Source organism: Amblyomma maculatum, chromosome 2 (assembly GCF_055883805.1).
Source record: "Amblyomma maculatum isolate TAMU_Amacu chromosome 2, ASM5588380v1, whole genome shotgun sequence".
In the NCBI taxonomy this organism is placed as follows: Eukaryota; Metazoa; Arthropoda; class Arachnida; order Ixodida; family Ixodidae; genus Amblyomma; species Amblyomma maculatum.
Window position 1 is genome coordinate 28,518,233 of NC_139345.1, and position 19,304 is coordinate 28,537,536.

The following is a 19,304-nucleotide window of genomic DNA, read 5'->3' on the forward strand; positions in this document are numbered from 1 at the left end:
CATTTTGTGCTGTATTGTATTTTCATATGAAAATATTGGCTATATTATACTGGCAGTCATGGTGCACTTTCATTCTGCCCTTAAATGGTTGGGGCTGATGAATAGTGAGAGTGTCAGTTTATGTGTCACGGCAGTAGCTGCCAGCCCGGGAAGTGGCTTGCTCATTTATGTTCTTTGAAGTTGGAAGGACATCTGAAGTTCAGGCATTCCAGAAACGTTTAGAAATTGCAGCAGTTTCAAGAAAGCTGCAAGCAGCAAACTACTTGCTATTGCACGAGTAATGCACAGCTGAATGACACCATAGTGAAAACATTTTTGGGTGCTTTTCCTTTGCGAGTCTTTAATCTTTAATGATTACAACCAGCTTAAGTTACCACGCCGAACTTTCATTCATTTTTTGTAAAGTAATGTGACAAAAGACATTTGATCATACACACAAATACTATGTGTTTCCTTGTTCTCCTGTTTTCTTTTCCTTTTTCTTTGCATCCAAATACAAATTTATTTGACTCGTACCATGCTTTCACTCTGTTATATTCTATTCCATTCGAACTCTTCACGAGTAATTTGAAGTGTGAAGTGCAATTTGCGAACTTCCCAAACTTTCAGAAATTTTGGATGTATAGTTGACCTAATCTAACAGTTCAGCACGGTGTCATTTTTAAATGACTTAGCTTGTGCTTTCCTCAGAGAAGCAACTACCAGTGATGTCCAGGATTTGCTGTGCTGACAGTTATCAAGAGCCGGCACTAAGTGGTTGCTGTGCTCGCAAATGGAGAAATCAACTGCAGCACCACATGGCACATCAGTGTGTCTAGCCACAATGTAGTTGACAACCGGCTGCGAACCTGACTGGCACTGATCATTTTGGTTTAGATCGCCTTATGCACGTGCATGGAGCGACCAGACTTCTGGAGGACAGCGTAAGGGAACAAATTACATCCCACATGTGCTGCTGTAGCTGTTTTCCAGTGACTGCTTTGATTTCTGTCACAACTTAAAAACTACGTTGTACGTCTAGTGGATAGTGGAGAAGGAAAAACTGCACGGCAGAAGCTTAAAGCTCAAAGCCAGCCTACATAACCACTCCATGTACATTGAAGTGCATGTGTTGGGGCTGCTGATGGCGTGGTTTCATTCTCACTGTTTGCAATAGCATGCGCGTTGTTGAGGTAATTCATGGGGCTTACAGTCCAACAAAAGCAATACGTGAGGGCTTAGAGGGATGCATGTTGTCGTGAACACTGCATTTCAGGCAGCATTCTACAGCCGAGGTTTCACCTTCAGACATCGTGAAGGAGTGCATGGAAGGGATGGTCCAGCTAGCTTTGCTGCTTATGTTGCTGTTCTTACAGATTTGCAGATTTCCTTTTTAATTTAACTTGGCAGTATTCGTACAATATTTGAAAAATATTTGATTTGATTTGCATTCACTTAGCATGCAAAATTTTGCTATTTGCATTCTACCTTATAGTTAAAAAAAGGTACAGCTTTTGTCAAAAGTTTAGAGCCCAGGGGGTTTGCTTCTGAGCCACATCGTGTGGTTCGTAATGCAATCTCAGGGTTCCAACTTTACTGAAGGTAAGGAGAATTTTTGCCCTACATTCTTCAATGTGAACAACTTCTACGAAGGCTAAAGAGGCGGATTAAAAACAGATCTCTTGGGCTCTAAACTTTTGACAAAGGGTGTACCTAGCACAGTCTGATATGTCGAAGTGAGTATAATGTACTTGCCGCCATTGTAGGCTCAAGCTGTGGCAGTATCAGTCACTTTGCAGCATTTGCGTATGTGAACAATATTTTCATTGCCTTCCTGCAAACTTTTTTATATGGAGTTTTTTTTTATTGTGATAGCATTAATGCTGTTCCCTTTCTCCAGAAAATCCGGAATCAACATTGTGAGTGAAAAATCAGGGGCATGGCTCTGGCAGGTGGCAGCTTACATGGTTGGGAATTGATTGGTTGTAGGGTTGTGTGACATCACATGACCATATTTGGTAGGAGCTTCCAACTCCGGCTTTTCTCTTGAGGTGGGAGTTGAGGGAATCGAACCTTACAGAACATACATACCTTGGTAAAATTGCGAGTACTCACTCAAGTTCCGTCATAAACATTTGGTCAACTTGCAGGCTCATTCAAACTCAAGATTTGCACACACTTGGGCAACATGAACGCATACTCACCTATGCTTACAGTTGACTCAGACCCACTCCAGCTCACGACTCCCTCGGAGTCAACCACTTGGTGTGCCACATGGTCCACTTTGGCCCCCAACTCATCTGGGCTCACTCACCATTTCGGCTCCCATCTCATCTGGAATCACTCATTTCGATCACTATTCATCTCGATTCACTCGTGATGCAGCTCATCTCGACTCATGACTTATCTGGACTCTCTCATTTAGACACAAGCCACACATGGGCTCAGTGAACTGAGCAAGGCAATTGTCTTTAGTCAAGAAGCTATGTTCCCTGCGCTTCAGGGGGTTTGGTTGATTGTTTTTCGTAATGTAAGTGAATCACCACGCGTGATATGCAAGTTATTATCAAACACAATTTAAGTTCAATGCCATTGATGGTCAGCAAGCATTGCGAAGCCAGAAAAGGCTCGACTTTTGCTGGGCTTCTCTCCTGCATATCTTTTATAGCAGCGGCAATATTAATTGTGCAGAGGACACACAAAATATGCCAGGGAGGACATGCGGGAAGGTGTTCCATAGAATTGCTTTCTTTGATGACCCAGATACATTAACATGCTTCTGTGCTCTCAAGAACCCTTTGTCCTGGCAATAAATCTTTCCTCCCCTTTGCTGGGAGTAAATGAGGAAAAAAGAAGTGTACATCGTCATAATGAAACCATGGATCATGATCAGGTCCTGAGCCTTGGCTTGCGACTTGGATTATGACATGAATTTAAGCTTGAGCTGAAAACTCGGATCATTATCTGGAATGCAAGTCAGGACTCATTACTCAGGTCATAGTTTCAACAAGAGCCCGGATTCACTCACGACCATGATCTGAATTTAAACTTGAGTGAGCTTAAATGAGTGATTCCGGCAACCTATTCTCCAGGAGTTTTGCATTCTGAGCCAGACATGCTACCCATAGGCCATGGAAGGACATTCTTATGGCTTTGTTAAATTGGGGTTTATATCTGTCAGATATCTTTCACGTTATGTGAGGTTTTATGACTGAATCTTGAGTCAGAGACGTAACTCTGAGGCCATGCAAGCATGTTTGTACGACTTGCTCATACTAGGGCTTTGTATCTGTTTGATGATCTTTCATATTATGTGGTAGCTTGCAACTAACTGCATGTTGGTGAGCATGTGTGGGATAATAGATGCATAAATTAAGAGATTAGTGATTAAGATGGTTGCAAAACGCATGTGCTTAAATGAATATCCGCTAAGGAAGCCGGCAAATGAGAGCCGTTGATGCTCTCGTATTGTAACTTGAAAGGCAGAGGTTTTGCGTCTCCTGCAGTATTTTTTCCCCCTAAGTTTTGTTCGTACTTTTTTCAGTTTTTTTAATGTGTTGGGTTGGGTCAGTCAGCATTTCACAAAGCTTGGTACAACAAACCACGCATACAAATTTTCTCGACTCACGAATGCGCCTTGCTGACTCGTAATAGCTGCACTGAGACAAGGCAACTTAACGGGGATAATCTCCTGATGAAAAACAATACCATATGCTCTGCATGTTGTCAAAATCTCAACATCAAAAATTATTTTTTACTACTTTGGCAGTCCAAAAGTGAATGATGAAACTTCTGCACGGTATTTTTTTTTAACATGGGTTAACGTTCAAGTGGAAAAAAGTGAATGCAAGATCCAATGCAAGTATGCTTAGGTGTGGCATAGAAGCATTCTCAAGCTATCTTGGATGCAGTAGTGGAAAGGATAGTGAAGCAATCAATGTCCGTGGTATTGCAGATTCTTGATTGGTTGTTTCGTGGAACATATAAACAACTAATTCGGTCATCGCAGTGGCTAACTAGTGTGCACATTGCTTAGTTAAGTCTTGTACGGGCAGGAATCTTTTAGTGTGCTTTGTGATATGGATTGCTGAATGTGCTTAGACGGAACAGCAACAGTGCACACGTGACATGTGTTGTCATCTTTGGTTAAATTATGAAGCACAAATGTGCCTTCAATTCTGTTATGTCAGATTTGTTTTGGCTGTTTTCTCACTCTCTTTGGACCAACCGTGCCTTGCATAACATTAAAGCGATTGTTATACAGTTAATATTTATAATTTAGCCCATTTTAGGCTTGCGAAATGAGTTGGAATTGCATTTGAAATTCAAAGCATAATTGGCAAAATTGACAAAATAAAAGTTTGCACTGCCACTTGAAAACAGGTATGTGGCTAACTGCCTTGCGCTGCCAGTATCTAATATACTTAGTGTTGGCTTTTTGTGAGAACTCGTGCACATGAAAATGTGAGGGCATCTTCCACTCTGGCCATTTACTTCAGCACTATTGCAATTCTTCAAGGCATCATTCCTGCCTGACTCAAATGTGCTGGGTCAGAAAATAAGTGTTTGCTATGTAAGGTAAGTTTATGACCTACCATGTCCCATTGCTGGAGATGACCAGTACTGGGGCAGATAAAGTGCCCCAACTGTTAACCAGTATCATAGCACGTGAATGTCTTTGCAGGTTTGGCTCAAGTGAGCTGCCACTGGGCTATCAATGCAACCCAGCTGTAGTGAAAGTATTTGTGGCATTTTGATTTTATAAGCAACACCATCATTTCAATCCTACATAATTTTCTCACACATCAATGGTGCCACTTTTTACAGTGTGCTTCCTAAGATTGTAACATAAGCGGTGTAGCCATGCAGACGGAAGGCATGGAATGAAGTGAACGAATGAGCAAGGGCAGTGGAGGGAAAGAAAGTGGTTAGGGCTTAAGTAAGTGCATTGTGTGGTGAGATGAGCAGGTAACTGAGGAATGCAGTGTGCATTAAATCATGTGCATTGAAGAAAGCATGATATTAGATGAGATGATATGATGCGTTGTAAATTAAATAAACTGCTTGAGCGATGATACCTTTTGGTGACTCCACTCTGTGCACCAGGGAAAGACCGGGCCGGGTAGAAACACAAGTTTTGCAGCGAGCATAAAATATCGAATAGAAACAGTAAGCCTGCGAAGATTCACAGAATGTGCCACATCAATAAAATGCAAAGATCTAGCTGTATAACATGCATCTTTTCTCCTCTACGATCTGCACTTGCCAATCAAAGGACGCGATTGAAATCTGTGTTGCAGGTGGTAACTATCCTGCGAGGTTTTATTTGTTATACCTTACCGAAATATATTGTATCTGTGAACGAAGGCACTGAGCTTGATATAAAATGTCTCTGCTATCACCTTTAGCTTCATTGGTGGTGCCTAATAACATGAAAACATGGATGCTTATTAAACGTTTTGAGTAATTTCAAGTAATAAAAGGGACTAGTTAATAAAAAATAATTTTGTGGAAGGATGCAAGCCCGTATCATGTGGGATTTGCATCGGTGTCCTGTGACGACAATTCTGTTGTATCCAAACACATCCTGAAATGAGTGAGTTGGCCATTCTGAGTCGACATCTTGGAAGCCAGGATAGCTGGATATGCCTTGAACTTTATGACAGCTCGGCAGCAGATGTCAGACTTCCACATCTTATACCTAACCAGTATGCTTGAGTCGGGTGTCTTTGCCCTCAGTGGAACCTTCGTGGAAACATGCGGCCATGGAATTAAAGGCAGCACGAGTACAGATGTGTAAGCACACATCTTGCACACGCTAGGAGGACTCTGCCTCTAGGGGCTTTGGGCAACTTCAAATAAACATTTCATGGTGTTGTTCTATTAGTACTAATCTCAGCAATGGATTCTTTAAAAGAATCTGTGCTAAAATAAGTTTATTCTCATGCAGTTCAGCAGAACTAAGATTTGGCTTTCAATTACATTTGCACTAATTTTCAAGGCTCATATTTTTTTTAACCTTTGCTTATGTATAGTTGCCTCTATACCTTGGCCTAGTGTGCATGTTCACACACGTGAAAGGTTTTTGTCGGCAATATGCCATAGTAGTGCAGTACTTATACACTGCATTTTTGTATCTTGTGTACATTTATCAGTGTGCTTTTTTACGTATATGTATTCATTCTATTTATTCCTACTGCGAGTAGCCTCCCAGAGCTTCATGTATTTGTGCTTGTTACGGCTTATCAGTGCATCTCCTAGAACTTGCGAGCTTTGTGAGGTGAACACAGTGTATTCTGTTTACCTTTTTACGATGTTTGCTTCTTCATGTACATTCCACAATATCTTTAAGTGTGATTTATCTGCATAAGATACCTATACAAAGGGCTGTCAAGAAAGGATGCAGGTTTTCCTCTTTGTTGTATTGTTATTGACAGGATTTAAGCACATACTGTTGTCAGAATGGGAAGAATTCGTTATATGGTAAAGCAGTATATACTCCAGCAACCTCCGATTTGTCAGTAACAATGTCCTGGCAGGCAGCTTATGGTGAAGCAAATGGCGGAATGCACAGAAAGGATTGTGGCAGGCCTGAAACTAATATGAATAAAATCGAAGTAATTTTGAACACTTCAGCCAAAGAACAACTTTAATAGATACTAAAGTGCTAGAAGTTAGAGTATCTACTTATGCCAGGGGTATGAACAATTTTAGACTAGAACAACTTAGGAGCACAGGAATATTGTGTTGGCTTTTGTTCCTTTCTGCGTAACACAGATTAATAAAAAGGGGCATGTGGATGCGCAGGTTAGTTAGAAAGTGCAAAATTTCAGTTAATAATGACTGGCTGTGTAGCGAAAGTAATTTTAGGTATTGTGAGTAATCAAAATAAAATGGATGCAAGCTGGGCATAGATTGGGTGTAAATGGTTGCAAGTTGAGTATAAATTGGCATAGATTAGGGTGCTCAGGGAACACAAGAGTTCTTTGAAACCTAGTTTAAAAACACCTGACCTAGGCCAAGTGATTACAGCAGACTTGGGTCATAAGAAAGGAGTTAGCAGGCAAATAATAATTGAAAAAAGAATTACATAACTGATGTTCCTTGCCTATGGAGCAGAAACTTGGGAGACTAACAAAGGACTAGAAATGAAGTTAAGAGCAGTGTGTCAAGCAGTGGAATGGAAAAGGATAGGCATAACTTAATACAACTGAACTTTGAGAGGAGTATATTCCAGCTGAAATTAAAAGAGAGTGGACAGTGGAGCTAGGTATATAATGCAGGGATCCAGTGACCGGTGGCCTACTAGAGTGACAGAACACTAACATAGAGGAATTGTAATTGCGTCAGATGCAATGATATAGTTGAGAGGGGCTTCTGTCATACGAACCTGTGCCAACTGTTGATCATAGTACTAGAGGCACATGTGCACATGCATACCTAAATGTTATTCACCGGATAAGTCTTTTTTTCTTATCTGTCAGTATTATAAATATGTTTTGAAGTTTTTTACCTACTGTGTGAGCAGACAGGAATTCTGTAATGGTGCACTGTTGTGCATGGCATGACTTGTTGTTGAATCTTATTAACAGTGCCTTACTTTTGACCTTTGTTTATGAAGCTTGTCATGTTTGAAAGGGCACTCTTTAACTTTGTGTGGAAGTTTCTTGTGTTTTCCTGAAGTTCTTATGGAAAAGTCACTGGACAGAAATAAAGCTATAAACTGTCATTGTTCTCGGCATTAATTCAAGCTTCACTTCATTAAGAAAAAGTGTCATGCATTTCCTAAAAACACCCTATTAGCTCTGAAGTTTTCATGGTTTAAACGGAGCACCTAAAGGATAGATAATGTGTTTCATTCATTGTCAACGGTGCACATCTTAACTAACATTCAAAAAGCTCATAATGGCCATATTTTTTTAATCAGATGCATGAAGGTGGTGCAAAAAATTTCAGTTTTTTGTTACTGTTGCAGTGGTCGGTATAATACAGACTGATGCTTTGCTTAGAGAAATTGCTCTTATCATAACCGCTGCATATGCTGAGGCTAAGACTAATGTTGCATGGGTACAAAAAGGTGGCAGAAAAGTGGCCCGAGTTTAGGAGTCTCATTGTTGATAGTGTGTCCTTGCTTCCTCCTTTGCTTTCGCTCACCATGGACGACAGTGTTGCACTCCAGTCATTCACCAGCTGCATCAAAGAACAGCTCTTTGTTTTCCAGGTGCAGTAAAGGCTTCAGGCAGTGCAGAAATAAAGGCAACAATGCAAAGTCTACTCGAAAAAGGTGATTCAGTGTGCAGAAGCTGTGGTTGTTTGCTACCAGGTTTAGTGTGATTCCTTTTCACTCTTGTGTTTTCTCGCTACCTTGCACAAGGGTGACAATGGAAAGCACAGGACTCTATATCATAGGCAACACCTTCACAACTGCACAATGCGTGCATTCTTCTCTGTAAGTATGATCAGAGTTGTTTTGCTACTGAGCCAAGGACTATTTTTGAGTTTGTTGTTGTCATCGTCATGCTGTACCTGAAGTCCAGTGAGATTGTGATCTAGGAAGGAAGTGGACAGATCATGTAAGAGGGGGCTTTCCAGAGTTGGGCATCGATCCTGACGCTGTTGTGCAGGACGGTCGTTGCCTGCAAGTATTAATGCAGATAAACGTTCTGGGGCTTTCACAACAGATTTGTATCCATTTTTGCATCTGCAATACAGTGCTCACTGGATAACAGCCCAGGTGTAAGTTCATGCTGAATAAAAATGTCCCATGTCTTTTAAAGTGCACACTGTATACATGACCACGCATGAAATTTATTTATTTGTTTAAAATACTGCTAACTCAATCAGAGAAGTTATTGCAGAGTGGAAGAAAAGTACAGTGCACGACAAGACAGGCCATTTATACAGTCATGCAGAAGATGAATTTGTACTGAAAATATAGCAAGATTACAAGGCAGGCAAGATGCTGTGATACATAAGCTGTAAATAACATAGAGGTCAAGAATATACTGATACTAAATGTAACAAGCACAATCTAAAAAGTGTAATTTTCTTTAAAAAGGGTAATGTCTGAATTAACCGAAAGTTCAGGTGCCTGAAAAACTGCCGAAAACCGTTTGCATCACAGTAATTTTATCTGATGAACACTTGCACGATGGTTGTGTGCATTTGAGATGAAACTAAAGCGATAACAAGGTTTTTAGTGCCTTCGTCAAGAACTTCGCTTTGCGCATACTGTCGGGAAGGCCCTCTTCACAGAAAGGTAGGTCCCTCTTCACAAAACGGCCCCGTTGCATTTTGAGGATGCTTCACTGCACATCAGCTCAGTCAAGCTGTGCAGTGAAGCTCGCAGTGCGGTGTAATTGCAGTGAACTTAAAAATCTTCAGTGTATTTGGTAATTTTTGATCGCTAGAAAAACTAGAATATTAGTTTTTTGAATACGAATATAAATCAAATAACAAAAATATTTGATTCTTGCTCGAAATTTTGGACATTCACACACCCCAGCCCTGCCCAACTGGCCCATTTTTTCTTATAACTAATTAACTGGCTTTCCCACTCTTCATCTACCCACACCTATGTCTAGGCTGCACTCATACAGCACATAGAGCGTCTTACAATTTAGAAACTCCATGGCTGCACCTACGCTTCCCATCCCTAGCAAAAAGCTCCGATAGAAAACTAATAGCCTATCAGATTATTGATATTGGTTTTATAGGTCTGCCAGAGTATTGGTCTTATGGGTATTCTAGCCTACTGGTTTTACAGGTCTGCTGGAGTATTGGTTTTATAGGTCAATTGTTTACTGGTCGTATAGGTTATGGTTTTATCGGTCCTATGGCATCTGATAAAACAGATAGGTCTGTAATGCTAGTACACCCATAGCTGTCAATAATCTGATAGACCTACAAAACCAGTAGGCTTCCTATTGGTTTTGTAGGCCCTATGGAATATTGGTCTCATCGAGTAGCTGCGGGTGTTTACCTCTCCGGATACCTGAAGGGAGAGGGCAGCTATGTTCCATTTTCTAGGGATGAGTTACGCAGCAGGTACATGTATACACATTTTAATCCACAATGACAGCGGCAACGCATACTGGCACATAATCCAAACATTCATCCAGGTAGCCCTCGATTCCAATTAGGAGAGTTTCAAATTGGGCTAGTTGGTGGTTGTTATTCCTGTGCATTGTTGCGCTTACGTAGGAACTGGGACACAATCGGAGACGACACAGAACAGATGTGCACATCTGTTCTGTGTCGTCTCCGATTGTGTCCCAGTTCCTACGTAAGCGCAACAATGCACAGGAACCTCGATTCCAAGATTGCCGACTTCGGCCCGATGATGTAGTCTCTCCAATACTACGGCACCTGAAAGAAATAAAAAATTGCGTTACAGCTTGAAAAATAAGCGATTTCAAGAGCGCGACAACACCACGACTTCAAAAAATCGGCCCGCACATATACCGGCAACCGCGATTGCGCGCGTATTCATGCGGAGGCCTGGAGGCAGTTAGGAGAGGCGCCGCCATTATTGAACGCCGAAGTAGCTGCTGAACCAACATTCCGCCTTGCGCCTCAGCACAGGTTCTGCCACTTGAACACGGTGCGCACGACATTCGAAAACAGATTAACACTAAAAAGTTCCATCAATACCTTCAAGAAATCGTGCCGACAACTTTCAAACTCGGCGCTGCGTTATATAACACCGCGCGATTCAAATTCCTTTGTTGGCGCGCAGGCAACGGCATTCTGCAACGCAAAGCCACATCATACACTGACGTCAGCCCGAAGTTGTAAGTGATGCACACGCACCTGATCAAAAGCTGAACGTGCGCTGGAACGTTGATATCCTCGAGAAGCACCCCGAAAAAACGGCATAAACACAGGGCACCGACCGAGCTACCGCCAGCCCGATCAGCCGCCAGCGATCGCACCAGCGCCAATGCTGCCAATGCCTCTACGGAGCTGCGCATGCGCGCCCAGAGGAGAGGTGGAAAGGAGGATGAGAGAGGCCAGCACGGGAACGCTTGCGCGGGAGTGGGAGTGAGAGAAAGGAAACCTACCTCTCTGCTGCGAACACCGCCGGCATCCCAGACGGCCAAAGACGTCCGACGGTCGACCGACGGACGTCCGTTTTCGGACCTTCGGACATCCGACGGAAGTCCGGTTATGTTCGATATACGTACAGCGGACGTCCGTCGGACTATCGTTCGTGGATCCGGATCGCGTCCCACGGACGTCCGACGGGCAGCCGGAGGCGGACATTCGGACGTTTCCCGGAACATGCTTGTAGGGCCCGCTATTGGTGTAAAAACTTGCCAATAACATTCGTGTAAAGCTCAACAAGCATGTGCCATGGAAATTTCAGTCACATACTAGTGCTCAATGCCTTTGTCGTGAGAGTAAAGCAGACAATAGAATATGCAACAGGTTCAAGTTTCCTGTTGTCAGCTTTACTTTCACACACAAAGCACTGAACAGTAGTGTGCAATTAAAACTTCCATCAAAGAGGCACATATGCTAGCTGAGCTTTACACAAATGCACCATTCCTGAAAACATGCTAAGTGCATAGGCATACCAGCATGCGAGGTTGTAAAGCATTTTTTTTGGCTTTATTGCAAAAACTGCATGCATAAATAGTCTACACTAAAAAAATATCGATGTTAAGGAATGGCATAGTAAAATGCAGGCCAACTGGAGTATTAAGAATCTACTTGAATAATTTTTTTTAATTATCCTTGGCCGTGACAGCTCTTCACTTGGGGAGGTGGTGGAGGAAAAGGTATTTATTGAAACCTAATATTTCGGAATTAGCGAGGATCGAGTTCTCTGTGGGCGGCCTCCGCAGGCCGGGATTCCAGGAGCAGTTACTATCCTGTGCATTTGCTCGATCAGCTGTTGCTGGTCTTTCAGGCCTAAGATGGAAAGAGCAGGCTGGGCTCCTCCTGCAATAGAAGGGAAAATGAAATTCAAGTTATCTGTGCTGAACTTTGATTACACATCTCCAAGGGCAACTGCCAGTTTCTCTCAATTGCTTTTTCCAGATGGCACTGTACGCATGCATTTCCATTCAGAACTGTCATATACTATATAGAAAGGTCATATAACTGCAGCAAAACCCATGCAGAATAACAAAAGATACAAACATAGTTTGACCAGAACCTGGCATTCAGTATTTTAATGTTTTTATGTCGTCTTTTCGAACATGCCACTCTGACCAAACATGGCATGTTATGCTTGCTGCTATGCACCCTCAGCAATGCCCAAGACATGGAGTGCACATGTAGAGAAACTAAGCATAAAGGATGCTGTATATGAACATAAAGCACAGCCAGAGCATTGCAGTATTACACAGGTACGCATTGGCGGCAGAAACCTGCATTTTGAGCGGTTTAACAGGCAGATTTCTAAAGTCATTGTTCCTGCTCTGAAAAGAAGTGATCAATAATAACATCATTTAAAATTGTCACCTTTTTGTTCTGTAAACTGCACATTTCGCTGGTTTCCATGTACCCTCTACCGAAGACATTCCCTGGGCGTCGGGGGTATATCGACATCAACATCTAGGCTACAAGCGTCTAGAAAGCGTCTCTTTAGAGCAGCTGCGACGAAGTAACTTATCTGATAACATGCAAGCTGCTGCAGCAGACTAAAGATAGACATTTGACATGTGACTAAAGCCCAATGTGGAAGCATAGCCTGCCGCAGTGATTGCGCAGTGTTCATGCTTCTACAAGAGTTAAAAGTAATTTGTTTACCCACAGCGCTATATGTGACATTACAATAGCAAGGCTAATAGTTACACAAAACACAAAAAGCTGACAACCACAAGCTCTTGATGTATTACCGGCAGCATGCAGCATGGATGTTAGTTACTGAAATATGGTTGCATAATTCTGGCAACCAGCTGTGCATGTATGTCATGGATTTCTCAACTACGCACAACAAATTACAAAAAAAAATAATGGTATTTATAAATGCAGCCAGCTGTTCACAAGAAACACTGTAGCTTTTTTATGGGGAAGGTAGTGGGCGCCAAAGAAACTGCCCCTGTAAAGGCGCCTAATTTGCCCTTATGTAATATCAGGGACAAGTGTGTGGACTACACAAATTGCAATCAAAGCACATAACTTTCACATCGACCAGGAAACTCGGACCATACTTGTCGATGTGAAAGTTGAACGTTAGTTCTTTCATGTGTGCAAGAGAAATAAGGTCACAATTCATTTACATCGCGATTTTAGTCCAAAATCTAGACATACTGTCCAGAGACTTTCGCCCCCGCAGTATAAGCCACCACTTGGGTAAGAGATTAGTAAAAGAAGTGTATAAAAGACATAAGTGCTGTTGGACAGCCATAGCTATAAAAATGGTATTGACATTGGAGTACTGCCTTAAGGCGGGGCCTAGGGTATTACAAAAGCAAGAGTTAGTGTCCGCTGGTCCTCATTTGAACGAACAAAAAGAGGGGGGGGGGGGGGGGAAGAAATCTACCTCGACTACATGTTTTGAGTGACACCAAGCCGCAGTTAGTATTAAAGATATCACACAGTTTTGTGGAAGATTTGGGAGCGCTTTGCTGCTTTCTTACAGGATTGGACAAAAGAGCTCACCATCTTCAGAAAGGCACGTTATATAGAAATGAAAATAGTGAATTTACTGCATCTGGCCACAACAACTTGCACACGGAGAGGAAGATGAACTGAAAATTTTATACATGAATGTACGTATTTACAACAGGTGAAACAATGACCATGATCTATGCCGAAAAGGAAAGAGATCAAAATCTAGCTCAGAACGAGTTCTCCAGGCCGCGGGGGCCGTTTCATTAACTTCGGGACTCCGCCCACATTTCTCATCCCCAATGACAACGAACTCACACATGACTGGCTAACAAACATTTTGGCATGTCTTTCCACTTTCATAAGTTCTTCACCCTCTCCCTAATACAAGCAATGCAAAAGGGACAACAAATTCGTTTCACAACAAACGGAATTTAGAGAATGGACCTCGAAATGATTGGCTCACTAGGTCACATGCCAAACTCTCTCCCCTAGGAAAAAAAAAAAAAGAAAAAAAAAAATTAGAACCCATCAAAACGGTGTCCCACGTGCGCAACCATTGCCCAAAGCTTGCATCCTTGGCGGCTCCTTTTACAGGGCAATTATTGCAATTATTGGCGTCCGAGTCAGCACCATTGCGGACCACATCAGAAGAGCCAACCCACATCCTCCCCCCCCCCCCCCCCCCTCCATCATACCGTCACTGTTACACATTTGCCCTTTTTCAACGCCGCCATCTCCCACCATTGTTGACATCCAGGGTTGGAATCCTCAACGAGACCCCACTCAGCGTGCCTGCACTGAATAATTGTCACTTTTATGGGCTCCCCAACAAGGAAGAGGGCCTCACACCCTTCAATCTGACAGTGTTTTTTCTTTGAACGATAAGCAGTTCTTCCAAAAGAGGTGCTCGTTTCAAAGCTGTGCTGCCTCCGGGTGATGGGTCCAGTCAGCGTACAAAGGACCCCTTAGTACGCTTAGTACTAAGGACCCCTTAGTTGTATACTGTTCGTAAAGCTCCTTAAATAAAAATGAGCCCCCTACATGACACAGCAATGAGAACAAACTGCCTGTCCCCGCGTCTTCGAGTGCGACAGCAAAGTCCTCGGAAGAGGGGACTTTTCCCTCTCTGCCTACGTTTCCGTTAAGCACTGTAGCTGCTGTAGCTGCCTCTCTGTGCGCGTCTCTCCGCCTCCTGTCCGAGGGCAAGTGGGAGACGGCCGCAGCTGGGCACTGAACAGGTGACCCAAAAAGAGCAGACTAATAATGGTGCCTAGCATACCCACCGATCCTTACAGAAATGATTAAAGAAATGAAAGCAACACATCAGATAATGCTACAATGTTTCTAAGTGCAAAGTCGACAACTCCAAGTCATATAAATATATGTACATCTCCGCACATTAACTAGACAGAAACAGTGCAGAGTAAGCTAATAATTCAGTGTCTAGCAACACTATTAAAAGGGGATAAAGGCCACGGGGGGCAGCGATTATTAGTACCGTTTTGCCTTTAAAACTACAATAACACACTTGTTGCAAGCTTAAAATCAAAGATTCACACCTGTCCCACCCACAGCAATGGAACACACATCTGACTCAAGTCTGCAGAGAAAGAGCAAGCTAGACTATTGCAGACGCACCCTTGGTTATTTTTCTGGCATTTCTGAGGGTAAAGAATCTGACTTGTCAGTAGCATGTATATGAATAAGAATCCTATGACAGTAAATGTATCAGATTTTCTGGAGTGGCTTTTCTTTGCTGACCACATATGAGGTGAGCTATAATTTATCCAACTTGGCCTAGGTTTATTCTATGAATAACAAAGCTATAGCAGGTACACAGTAGTCCACTCAGGCTGAACATGCGAGTGCGTGGCATGCACTTTTTGAGATGCCACTGCATCCATCGCAGCCGCACACCGTAGCGAAGAGGCAGACAGTGTGAAGTACCAGCCTCTAGTCCCTCTACCACCACTGGGGTCCCAAACTAGGGACCCCTTGTTTTTGTCAGGACAGGCCCCCTCAGGGTCAGCTAGTGAGTAACCTCCTGTATTTGTATCTGATGGAAATGTTGTCCACCACCACCCACAATACACAGCTGCGCATCATAGCAGATGTGAAGCAACAGCTCCTGGTCCTTCTATGCATAAGCCACTTTGCCTTGATGCATGCCTGCGCACCATAGTAAAGAGGCAGACGACATGACGCAGCAGCTCATGGTACCTTTACACATGAGCCCCCCCATTGTACTTCGATACGCACCATAGCAAATATACAGACTACACCACACAGCAGCTCCTGGTCCCTCTATGCATAAGCCATTTTGCCTCAATACGCACCTGCGTACCTGAGCAAAGAGGCAGACATGAAGCTGCAGCTCCTGGGCCCTCCATGCACAAGCCACTTAGCATCAATGCACGGCTGTGCACTGTAGTAAAGAGGCGAAGGACGTTAAGCAGCAGCTCCTGGTCCCTCTACACATCAGCCATTTTGCCTCGATGCGCATCTGCACACCGTAACAAACAGCCAGATGTGACAAAGAAGCTCCTGGTTTCTCTACACATAAACCACTTTGCCTCAATGCACGTCTGCACACCGGAGCAAAGAGGCAGATGACGTGAAGCTGGAGCAGCTGGTCCCTCTACGCACAAGCCACTTAGCCTTGATGCATGGCTGTGACGGATGCATTGCTATTTTGCAAACTGCATGCCACACATTCCCATTCAAGCTAAGAGTGGACGACTGTGTAAACGTAAAATACTGGTTATTTACTTCAATGGACAATGACAAAAAGTAACATGGTGGACAATGTAAAAAGAATTTGCTGCATAAAGTTTGTTGAAACCAGTTCTACATCCTACATGTAAACAAGCTAAAACCTTAATGTCGAAGGGATGTCCTGTGTGTTTAAAATGATCACGATTAAACAACTTCAACACTGACAATCATGATTCAATATTAATAATATAGATAATAATACAATACTCACTTTTAGCCATACCAAAGAAATGAGAATGCAAAGGCATGTTGCTGTTTTTCCCCCGTGGATGACAGTTTTCCATGTTCAAAGTGCTGCTTCCTGTTGGCCTACGAAATCAGCTACAGCAAATGGCATCTGAAAAATTTTTGGAAGCCTCATGCTAGTCTTCAACGAGAAAAGCATTGCCATACAGAAGCAGAACACAAATACTTTTACAACACACTAAAAGCACCAACTGCAGTGCTGTTTTTAGGATGACTAGGTAGAGGTTTTGCTGTAGCAAGCCAAATGTTAGCCTTCAATAAGGAAAGCATTCCCATACAGAAACAGAACACAAAAACTTTTACAACACATTAAAAGCATCAATTGCACAAATGCTTGTAAGATGACCAGGTACAGGTTTCTGCTATAGCCCACATCATGTGACCAGCAGTTATCAGAAGCCTTGTATGTGAGCATGATGCCCTAGATTCAATTTATGGCTATCACTGTATTAACAAGCATGGGTTTAAAGCTACTTTAACATGATAATCTAAGAACATGGTAAGAGCTTTCAGTGCGAGACATAAGCTCAGTATCATGCACTATAAGGTGCTGCATGGCTCTAGTGTAGCTTTGGCATTATCTCGCTGTCAATAATGCAGTGAAGTTCTGAGGAGCCTTTGAATATCTGTAAGGACAAAGCAACAACAATTTTGTTTTCATCTCACTTTTGCTCAACTCGTGTTTTTTTTTATTTATTTTTATTTATTTTTTTTTTATTTTTGAGCCTGCGGCTTGCATGGCCTCCTAGTATGCCTGTTTTGCATAAAAGAAGGCGTTGCAGGCACCAGAGCTCACAGCCCAACTGTATCGCGGCAGCGGTATGTCAAATTCGTGCCAGAACAGCGCAGAACGGGTCAAGAAAAAGACAAGTGCTGACTTTTTTTTTCTCTCATCTCCTTGTCCGGTTGTTCTGCGCGGTTCGGTCCCACATGCACAACCAACATGCGCAAGGTGCTGTCCTGGTTTGTCAAAGCTGAAGGAGAGTACTAAACCTTTAGTTATTTAGTAGCTACAGCCGTTCCTTCTAGAAACTGTAGTTGCCGTAAAACTCGAGAGAGAAAGATCAGCGGCTGTCCATTAAAAAAAAAAAAAAAAAACTCGCGACGTTTTTACAAGTGTAGGCATGTCGCACGATAGGCTCGAGGAGTGCGAAAGTTTTCTCGTATAGTTTTTACAACTCAGCACGTTGCGCATGGTTAACAAATTAACTCCTTTAAAGCTCGGGCAGGCACTCCTTTATCAGAGACAGAGAAGTTGCGCGGCTTACTGGCGCAGCGTCCAGTAATGCCGAGAAAGATGGCCCTCAGACTTGAGGCTGCACTTTAGTTAGTCGGCGCGGAGCCATCCTGTCAGTCTCGCCTAAAACACTCGACCGTTCGGACGCTGTACTACACAGCTGTTTCCTTACCCAAAAGCTCACCACTATCGGTGCATCGAAAAGTTCCACTAAAGAAACAAAAGTTCGGTGAAATACTTACTTTGGAATCGGCGGGTGAACAAAGTGTGCCAGCCGCACCAAGCCACAGCAAAAACAATGCTAGCAGTGCATTACAGCCGTAGGTATTTGTAACTGCGCAGAAAATGCAGAACACGGAAACGTGAAGCCATCTTCCATGACAAAACTTCAACTTGTCAGGTGGATTGGATTGGCTCATTTCAGATTTTTTTGAGGATAGGTTCGGTTTCGTTCTTTTGGAGCTTGCTGCTTGCTGCGTCTATTCAGCCACTGATTAAAATTTCACCGAAGCATCATGATAGAAAAATGTTTAATGGTCATTTAACTTTAATTCAAAAATTTTTGATGGAAGAATTCAACGATGAAACATGCGGAAAATAAAAAAAAAAACTGTTTAATGGAAACGCTTTCTATCGCATCGATTCGCTCTGGCATAATATAATGCAGACTTGACGGCATTGCTGATTTATACGCAGTTTAGACGAGCACGACGACTACAAACTATATCATAGCTGTGTAAAAGCAAATCCAGTGGCGGACGTACGGCGGCTGTCCGCTGGGCGAACGGATTCAACCATCCGCTTTCGTACGTACGCCGGAATTCCGGCGGACGTCCGAAATCGGCCGCCGAGTTGCGGCCGAGTTCGGTTGTCCGTCGGACGTCAGTGGCCGTCTGGGATCGCGCTACCGCGTCGGCAGCCCGAGCCGTACTCGTCGCGTGCCCGATGTCGACTCCTCTCGCTTCGGCGGCGGTTGCAGTTGCTTGGACGCGCGCCTCTCAATCCATTTCACTGCCCTGCTCTGCACATGTACTAGGTGATTGTGACTCAGCTGGGCCCCGACAAAACAGTGCGTTTTCCCATCTTCATTCAGTGATCCAGTAGCAACAGCGTCGCGCGTCTTGCAGCTCCAACCGTACGTAGTTTGTTAAGACCGCGCGCAGAATTAAGTAAGAATATTTTGTGTCGCGGCGTTCTCAATTGTTATTGCGGCTAATATTGTACGTACGGCAACACTCAATAAACGGGATGAATGCGTGAGTTTTGGGGATGTGTCAGAGATGGAAAAGGAAACAATAAAAAAGACCTAAAATCTCCAACTGGCTGATCCTGCATGTAAGACTCATAAACAAAGGCGTACTGACGTATCAGACACATGAACCAATATGTAGTGGTCTATAAGACAAGCATATATCAGCCTATAAGGTGTATGGGCTTATGCACTGGTCTGATACTTTTCTTATACAACCCACAGATAAACCTATGAAACCAATACTATTGC

At 43.1% G+C, this 19,304-nt stretch overlaps 2 long non-coding RNA genes across 2 annotated transcripts; both read right to left on the reverse strand.

The window, feature by feature from the left end:
- Nucleotides 1-9,751: 9,751 nt before the first annotated feature.
- Nucleotides 9,752-10,899, reverse strand: LOC146198215 (uncharacterized). Its single transcript, XR_014704716.1, has 3 exons — nt 10,792-10,899; nt 10,289-10,347; nt 9,752-10,106 (listed from the first exon to the last, which is right to left on the reverse strand). It is a non-coding gene; the product is annotated as an uncharacterized LOC146198215 (long non-coding RNA).
- A 625-nt stretch (nt 10,900-11,524) lies between these two features.
- On the reverse strand, nt 11,525-18,182 carry LOC146198216 (uncharacterized). The gene is made up of 3 exons (XR_014704968.1): nt 18,046-18,182; nt 16,532-16,657; nt 11,525-11,925 (listed from the first exon to the last, which is right to left on the reverse strand). It is a non-coding gene; the product is annotated as an uncharacterized LOC146198216 (long non-coding RNA).
- Between the last annotated feature and the right edge of the window lie 1,122 nt (nt 18,183-19,304).